Source organism: Arvicanthis niloticus, chromosome 2 (assembly GCF_011762505.2).
Source record: "Arvicanthis niloticus isolate mArvNil1 chromosome 2, mArvNil1.pat.X, whole genome shotgun sequence".
In the NCBI taxonomy this organism is placed as follows: domain Eukaryota; kingdom Metazoa; phylum Chordata; class Mammalia; order Rodentia; family Muridae; genus Arvicanthis; species Arvicanthis niloticus.
In genome coordinates, this window is record NC_047659.1 from 79444513 (window position 1) to 79453084 (window position 8572).

Sequence of the window (8572 nt, forward strand, 5' to 3'; positions counted from 1 at the left end):
TGCAAAAGACTGGTACTGTGCTCAGTTATAGAATGAGGAGAGGCTGATGGGGTCAAACTCTTCTTTGTGAACTTCTAGACAGTGATAAATTCTTGGGGAAGCAGATGTTTTCAGAGGTGCACCTGTAGTGAATCCCAGCAGGTGTTAAGGGACAGTTCTAAATCCATGATCACACAGACAGCACTGGTTAAACTCAGTGGGTAACAATAGAAAGCAAAAAGACATGAAAGTGAGACAGGGACTTGTCGGGAAGAGTAAAGGTTGATGCGGTGGGAGAGAGATAGAAAAGGAGAGGGTGAAAAGAAACAGTGTATTATATAAATGTTTGATAAATTATTGGAAATTGTCATCTAGGATGTTTGAGCTGACTTGAGTCCAACTTTTATGGATAGATAGATTTGTATGCTAACACATGCTTACTTAGCTCTCTCCTTCCTCCAACCCTATATATTTTATATTGATTACAGTACTTAGTTTCTCAACACATGATGTGAGCTATATTTTAAGCATGCCATTATAGTGGTTTTAATTATCCTATTTAGTTAATGAGGAAACCTCCCCTGGGGGGAGAATTTTAATCTAACACAACTTGCATGGGTACATGTGGCAGAAATAGGATCCACATATGTATACTCTCTGACTAAGATCACATCCTCCTCTACCACATCTGGACAAATGCTTTTCATGTTGGTCATCACACTCAGCCACCCTAAAGAAATAAAAATGGTAAAAGTCCTTCATGTGACTGTAAGGAAATGCCATTCAGATAATGAGGGCAGGATGGATGGTAGTGATACCCATGGTTAGTCTTCAGGTCACTATCAGACTGCAGAGGTAAATGCTTCAGACATCTACAAAACTACTTCTATTCAAAGGGTGTAAAATAATGCAAGAAAAAAATTACAGGAGTGTGAACCAAAAAGAGCAGCAGCTTCTAGGAGGCAAGTTCCTGAGACTGCAGGATCTTTAGCATATTAACTAACCCCTAACATTTTGGCCTTTTGTTTTTCACACAGTTTTCTGTAGAAAGATAAAGTCATCCTGACTTTTTCTCTAGAAGGGCAGGGTGTGATCTTTATTACACAATACCTCTTCTAATTGGCAATACCACCCCATCCCCAAATTTAGAGGTCTATGTGCCCATTGACTCTGTAAACAATTTCAAGAGATTGGAGTATTTATGAGGATGAAAGAGTTCTAAGTGTACTTTGGGCTTTAATGAAAAAAGGTTTTGGAATAAAGGCCAAAATATTGTAGTTTCTTGATTGACATATACTTTGAAGTTATCAGAAATAATATTCTAGAAGGATACAGGTCCATGAGAAAGTTACTACATTTTTATGCATTTTATATATAGAACACACACTCACAAGATTCTAGAAGTGCATCTGAATATCAAAAACATTCAGAAAAAATTATATTAGCACTGAACATGCATAGACTTTTTTTTGTCATTCCTGAAACAATAAAATATAACATTTATTTAAATAGAGTTTATGTTAGACTAGGCATTATAGATAATCTAGAGGTGATTTAAATACATGGGAGGATATATTTAGTTCATCTTAAAAACATTACGACATTTTACGTAAGGGATCTGAGCATCCAAAGCTTTGACAGTTGCAGGGAGTCCTGGAATCAATCTGGTATCATTAGTTTTAGCTGTCAACTGGACATAGACTTAGTTGCCTGGACTTAGAACCTCAACTGAAGATTGCCCAGACCAGATAGGCTCTGTCACGTTTGTGAGGCATTTCTTAACTGTTAATTGTTGTAGGAGGGCCCAAACCGTTGTGGTCAGTCTCATTGGTAGGAAGATGAGCCTTTGCTGTGTAAGAAAACAAGGGAGGAGCAAGTCAGTAAGCAGTAAGCAGAGTTCCTCCACCCAGTCTCTGCTTCAAGGCTTTGCCTTGAGTTTCTACATTGACATTTCTCCAAGTTAGACTGTAAAGCATAAGATGAAATGAAACCTCCTCCCCCAAACTGCTTTTGTTCATGGTATTTATCACAGCAACAGAAAGAAAACTAGAACATAATCTCTCATGTGAACCAGGGAGAAGAACACAGATAATGCATACGATTTAATATTGAATCCCATACTTAATACCAACTTTTCTCTAGAGGAGCACTCTCTAATAGAGTTTCACATGACAGAAGTGCTCTTGGCATTGGTTACCCAAGATAGTCATCTCTATGACACATGGCTTTTATGGACTTGAAACGTGGTTGGTATGATTGAAGTTCTGGGTTATTAATTTAATGTCATTACTTAACTCATCTTCAAATAGCTGTGTATTGTGAAAAGATACCTCATTGATTTGCACAACTCTAAAGGATGAAAGAACGGGTATTATTAATATTTTTCTAAAATGTCTGAAAATTTAAATAATTTTTAAACATAAAAATCATAGTCTACCAAAATAAATTTTCCAATGAAGATAGGAAGAGAAAATTTACAAAGTCAGAGGCCTAGAGTTAGTAAACTTTAATGACAGATGACTGGGGAATATTTGATCCTATCCACAAACAAACAAACACACATAAAAGCAGAAACCCAGCTTTTGTTCTTATCTGAGTTCTAAGCAAACTAAGAATCTAGAAAAAAGATCAAGTAAATGGAGGCGAAATATTATTTTCACTATGGATAAGGCTGTTATTTGGATGGATGTACTTTGTATCTATGTGTTGTGAACTTATTAATAAGACTGGGAAAGGAGAGTTTACCACACAGTGAGAGACAGCCTTGGTCCTGAAGGTCCAACCCGTAAGAGGAGGAGCCTTTACAGTTGTGTTGACTTCTTCAACAGTTTTAAAGTTGTTGGTTGTGACCCCTTTGGGAGTTGAATAACCTTTTTATAGGGGTTGCCTAAGACAATCAGAAAACACAAATGTTTACATTGTGATTTATAACAGTAGCAAACTTACAGTTATGAAGTAACAAAGAAAATAGTTGTATGGTTTGGGGTTACTACATGAGAAATGTATCAAATGGTCAGAGCATTAGGAAGGTTGAGAAGCACTGTCTTATCTGAGGACAGAAGAGAATGTATATCCCCTCATATGGGATAGCCAGCAAATAGAGATAGTGCAATGGATGGAAAGAAAGATCTCAAGTTTTCTTCCTTGGATAAGAAAAGTACAAAGGGGTCAGACAAAATCCTGCTATTAACTTTTTATTACAGCAAACAAACTTATCTTAGTTTGGTTTCTACAGCTGTAATAAACACATGACCAAAAGCAACTTGGGGAAGAAAGGGTTTATTTTAGCTTATTCTTTGTAGTCCAGTGTGGGACCGTGAAAGGATGTCTTGGTTTCTGGTAGAGCACTGGCTAGAGATAGCTGGAGACCCAACAGGTGTCTATGCCTGCAAGGGACGACACATAACTCACCACGCTACCAGACTCCAGGCTCCATTGATCCACCCCTTTCAGTCATGTAGGGCAATGCCCCTACCAGCCCCTCCATAGGTCGAGGGCATGACTACAGGCCTCAGCCTCAAGAGATTTCCATATTAATGAGATACCTGAAGGCCAGAGGGTATAGCCAATTAAATATTCCTTCTCAGACCCTCCTCTCTTCTTCCTCCCTATTTAACTCAGGTCTGCTCTGAGTTTCGGGGTAGTACAGCCAGATTCATCCACCTTTTGCCATGACAATAAACCTGTAAAACCGTGGACTTCCTTGTGTCTTTGGGGCCCTGCCGTGAGGAATCATGGAGAAGGCCTTTATCTAATGAGCCAAGCTGCCACCACATAATCTCCCACCAGAAGACCTCTCTGAATTCCTGCTGTGGAGGCCAATTCAAGCAAGCTAGCCAAGTCAGCCAAGTGAGTACAGTAACCAAGAGTTTCTTTCCTGTGGGGTGCTGATGGGGCTTCTTTCTCTCCCGTTCTCCCTCCCTCATCTCTGTTCTTCCGCATCCCCAGCGGTATCTGGGAGACCAAGAACGGAGACTACTGGCCTTCGGGTCCACTCAGGAACCCTACCCCCAGGGGAACTTCAGGCTGATATCGCTCTATGCCCAGGCAGAGCCCCAAGCAGCTTCTTAGCCCAGCATCTGCCTGGCTCTGCGTGAAGGGAACTCAGCCAAATTTCTGTGCTTTCGCTCTCCGGAGCCTCATCCAGTGGCCTGGGGTGGCAGACATGCAGGAATCACAAGTCTGCCCAACTGGACCCATGCACCCGGCACCCACACGTGTGAGCTAACCGCCCTGCAGTCCATCATTGATAGAAGCATGCCAGGAACTTACCATAAGAACTAGAGGCAAGGACTGAAGCAAACTCCATGGAAGGATGCTGCTTACTGCCTTTCTCTACCATAGATTACCCAGTCTTCTTTCTTATACAACCCAAGACCATATGCCCAGGAGTGACATTGTTCGTAGCAGGCTTGGCGCTCCCACATCAATCCTCTCATAACTTATAAGGGCCAATGTCACAGAGGCATTTTCTCAGTTAAGGTCCTGTCACCCCATGTGACCAAGGTTTGTTGACAAAATTCTAACTGGCATTCACATCAGATGTCAGAAGAATCTTTATCTTCTGCCTGTACTTTCATTTTACATCAAGATTTTGGGTACAGGGTGTAGTTAGCTTTCAGATGCATTTCACAGAGTACGTGAAACCGTGATCTGGCTACAACTTGGTCTTAGGTAAGATAAAATGATTGAAAAATGCAGAGGTCTCTCCTTTTTATGATATTACTTATACTTTGAGTATATAGGCATTAATCTATAAGGCTCCTTAAAAGGCGTTGTCCCCATAATGTGATCGAGTGATGCATTAAATGCTTCTGAGGGATCAGACAATAGACCCAAATTGTTATATCATAAACTGTAAAATTTATTCAAGAAAATTGAGTGGAAAATTTTTGTGAATTTGAGTTAGGCAGATTTCACAAATGAGATATAAATGCATAGCCCCAAACAACAACCACAGAAAAAAGTTAGATTTCACTAAAATTATAATTGTTCTCCTTTCAAACATTCTATAAAAATACACACACACACACAGAGAGAGAGAGAGAGAGAGAGAGAGAGAGAGAGAGAGAGAGAGAGAGAGAGAGAGAGAGAGAGAGAGAGAGAGAAATACAAAGCAGGACCAAGACTGGAAGACAATTTTTCAGAAGGCATGTCTTACTACTTTTCAGTTAGTGTGACAAAACACCATGACCAATACAACTTCTAAAGGAAAGGATTTGTTGGGGCTGATACTTTCAGAAGGCTAGAGTCCATGGCCATCATGCAGGAAGCATGGTGGTAAGCAGAAAGGTGCTGGAGCAGTAGCTGAGAGTTCCAAATCCTTACCTGAAAGTAGGAGGCAGAGAGAGTGAACTTGGAGTAGAATGGACTTCTGAAACCTCAATTTCTAGCCCAGTGACATAATTCCTTCAACCAGACCTCAGCTCCTAATTCTTCACAAACAGTTACACCAACTGAGGATCTAGATTCAAACATCTGAGCGTATGGGGGCCATACTTATTAAAAATGCAACTAGATATTTGATGAAAGATATATATTGCAAACAAAGAATCTTCATAGAGATATGTCTATCCTCTATGGTAACTTTTTACTTTGTTGGAATTGAGGGGAGGGGAGGGGTGTAACCCTGGAGGAGTTGAAGGGGAGAGAAGATGTAGTAGACATCATGTAAATAGAGTACTCATGTACAATTCTCAAAAACCATTGTAAAAAAATCCTTACCATTTTTTGTTTTGTTTCGTTTTGTTTTGAAACAACTTTTTACTATGTAGACTGAGTTGACCTTGAACTCAGAGAGATCCACCAATCTCCCTGCCTCTCAAATGCTTGGATTAAATGTATGTGTTACCACACCCAGCCCACAAATCTTCATAACTCTCTAATATAAAATGTTGGGCAAAGATTTTGATCCTTCTCCATATAAGCACATTAAGGCAAATAAGAATGCCACTGTTAGCACAATGTAGTTTTCTTCCCTTCTCCCTTCCCTCTTCTCATCTTTCTTTTCCTTTCATGTGGTTTTAGGGACAGAATCTGGGCCTTTGTGCATATGATCATGCACTCTCCCACGAAGCACAAGTCACCTTTAGAGAAGATGATCTTACTGACTTTGAACTCAGGATCTATCCTCCATCTCAGCCTCAAGAGTACTGGAATTATACGCATAGATCTCCAACCCCCACCTAGAAACTGATTTATAGCCATAATGAAATGTCATGGTGCACCTAGAAATTCTAAATGGGTATCATTTAGATTTGCTCAGAAGTCTCTCTGTAGGGTCTCTGGCTGCTGAAGAGTTTGGCTTGGATCTTTGCACAATGTGACTGGGGTTCTTAGTTTCAGGACTGGGACATTTCTATGAAGGCCTCCTTGGAAGATACCAAAGTGTTCTGTTGCTTTCTGTTGGCCAAAGCTAACCAACCACAGGACTTTGTGGAATCAAAAGCAAGTGCTACCTTCTCACAGGAGCAAGTCTCTCTCTCTCTCTCTCTCTCTCTCTCTCTCTCTCTCTCTCTCTCTCTCACACACACACACACACACACACACACACACACACACACATACACACAAAGAGAGAGACAGACACACACAGTGGTATGTAATAAGTTATTTGTCAACAAACTTCAAGCAAGTCAACATGGTCTCTCAGGTAATTTTTTTCTCCATTATGTCACACTGTCTGCTATTATGCTATAAGTTTATATGTTCAATGCTTTCTTTTGTCTATGCTAGACTGTAAGTGTCATAGGAGCTGAATTCCTGTCACTTTTCCATACCATTCAATCCTGTCTTAGTTAGGGTTTTACTGCTGTGAACAGACACCAAGACCAAGGCAACTCTTATAAAGACAACATGTAATTGGGGCTGGCTTACAGTTTCAGTCCATTATCATCAAGGTGAGAGCATGGCAGCATCCAGGTAGACATGGTGCAGGAGGAGCTGAGAGTTCAACATCTTTTTCTGAAGGCAAACAGAAGGTTGACTTCCAAGCACCTTGGATGTAGGTCTTAAAGCCCAAGCCCACAATGGCACACTTCCTACAACAAGACTACACCTACTCCAACAGGACCACACCTCCTAATAGTGCCACTCCCTGGGCCAAGTATATTCAAATCATCACATACCCTTAGTACATAAATCATTGCTGACCTGCCTTCAGCAAAGGGTAACTGTAGTCATTCAGCTTGCCTTTTCAGATAGGCACATCCATCTCTTTAGGAAAACACCTTGCTTCTTTCTACTTCATACTTACTTTTCATGATGAAAGTGAAATGATTTTTTTTTCTGATCTGTGTTCTGCTAAAACAATCTGATCATGTTTATTGAAGGCATTCTCCTCTCAGAGTGTGCAAGTCTTCTTCTTTCTGCTGTGTGGCAAAGTAAGACATGGAGCTGACTGCAGGGAACAGAGAAACCAAGTTACTGTGGGTTTACTTGAGGGAAGCATCAATCTTTGGTCAGAGATATAAACTCACATTTTCCACAATAGCTTTATTAATAATAAAAGGATGCTTAGATCTCTTTCTCTTTATTTCACTTAAAGTTCCAACTTTGGAAATAGAAGAGCACAAATGCTCCCAAATGCTAGAGGTATGGTTTCATATATTTGTATTGATTGTATAAATGAATAACATCATATCAGTGGATTCACCCATTCTTCTTCTTATGCCTAAAACTATATATCCATTTCTTGGTACTCCTAGCTGTTTGCAGTCTCAGTAATGACCAAGAATGATTTGTTTAGAATGAGATTCCACCCATCTTCATACAATCGTGTTTGAATTCTGGTGTCACAATCAGTCAACACTGTTTCAAAGCACTTGCTATTACTCACTTTAGCATCATGGACTAAACTACCCAGATCACATCATCCTAAGACATATCTTTCATCCTGGGAGCAAAATTGGCTTATAAGTTCTACCAAAGTAGGTATCTTCCTATAAATTACCCTGAAAACACTCAGTGATCATCCGTGCTAGTGTATTATTTCATGGAATTACACTCAAAATCTAACTGGTCAAAAAGAGACTAACCTGAATAGTATATATATATTTCTGAGCCTAATTCTTACAGTACTATAAAAATGAGAAAGATGTACAATAAACTGATACGGGATTCTGTGTGTTCAGGGCTTGAGTAGTTAGTTTGGCTTATTAATTATTTGTTAACAGTATTACCTTCAAAGTCATACAAAGATCATAATATATTTCTTCTATGACCCATGGGATATTAATTTGGTTCTTATTAACACTGATGTTCTAATTTCCATGTTGTTACTGTGATAAAACACACTGATGAAAAGAGCCACAGGGAAGGAAAGGGTTCATTTGGCTTCTATGTTCCAGCCCATCATTGAGTGGTCAGAGTAGGAACTCAAGCTTGCTGGTTCTCTTGCAGGTTTATTGTTAACTAGCTTTTGTATATTGTCCAGAGCCATCAGTTAGGGAATGGTCCTATTCACACTAGCCTAGGCCCTTCTAAATTCTAACTAACCTACAGACATGATAACATGTCAATTTGATCTAGGGAGTTCTTCAGTTAAGGTTCTTTTCTCAGATAACTCTAGGCTATGTCAAGTTGACAATTAAAG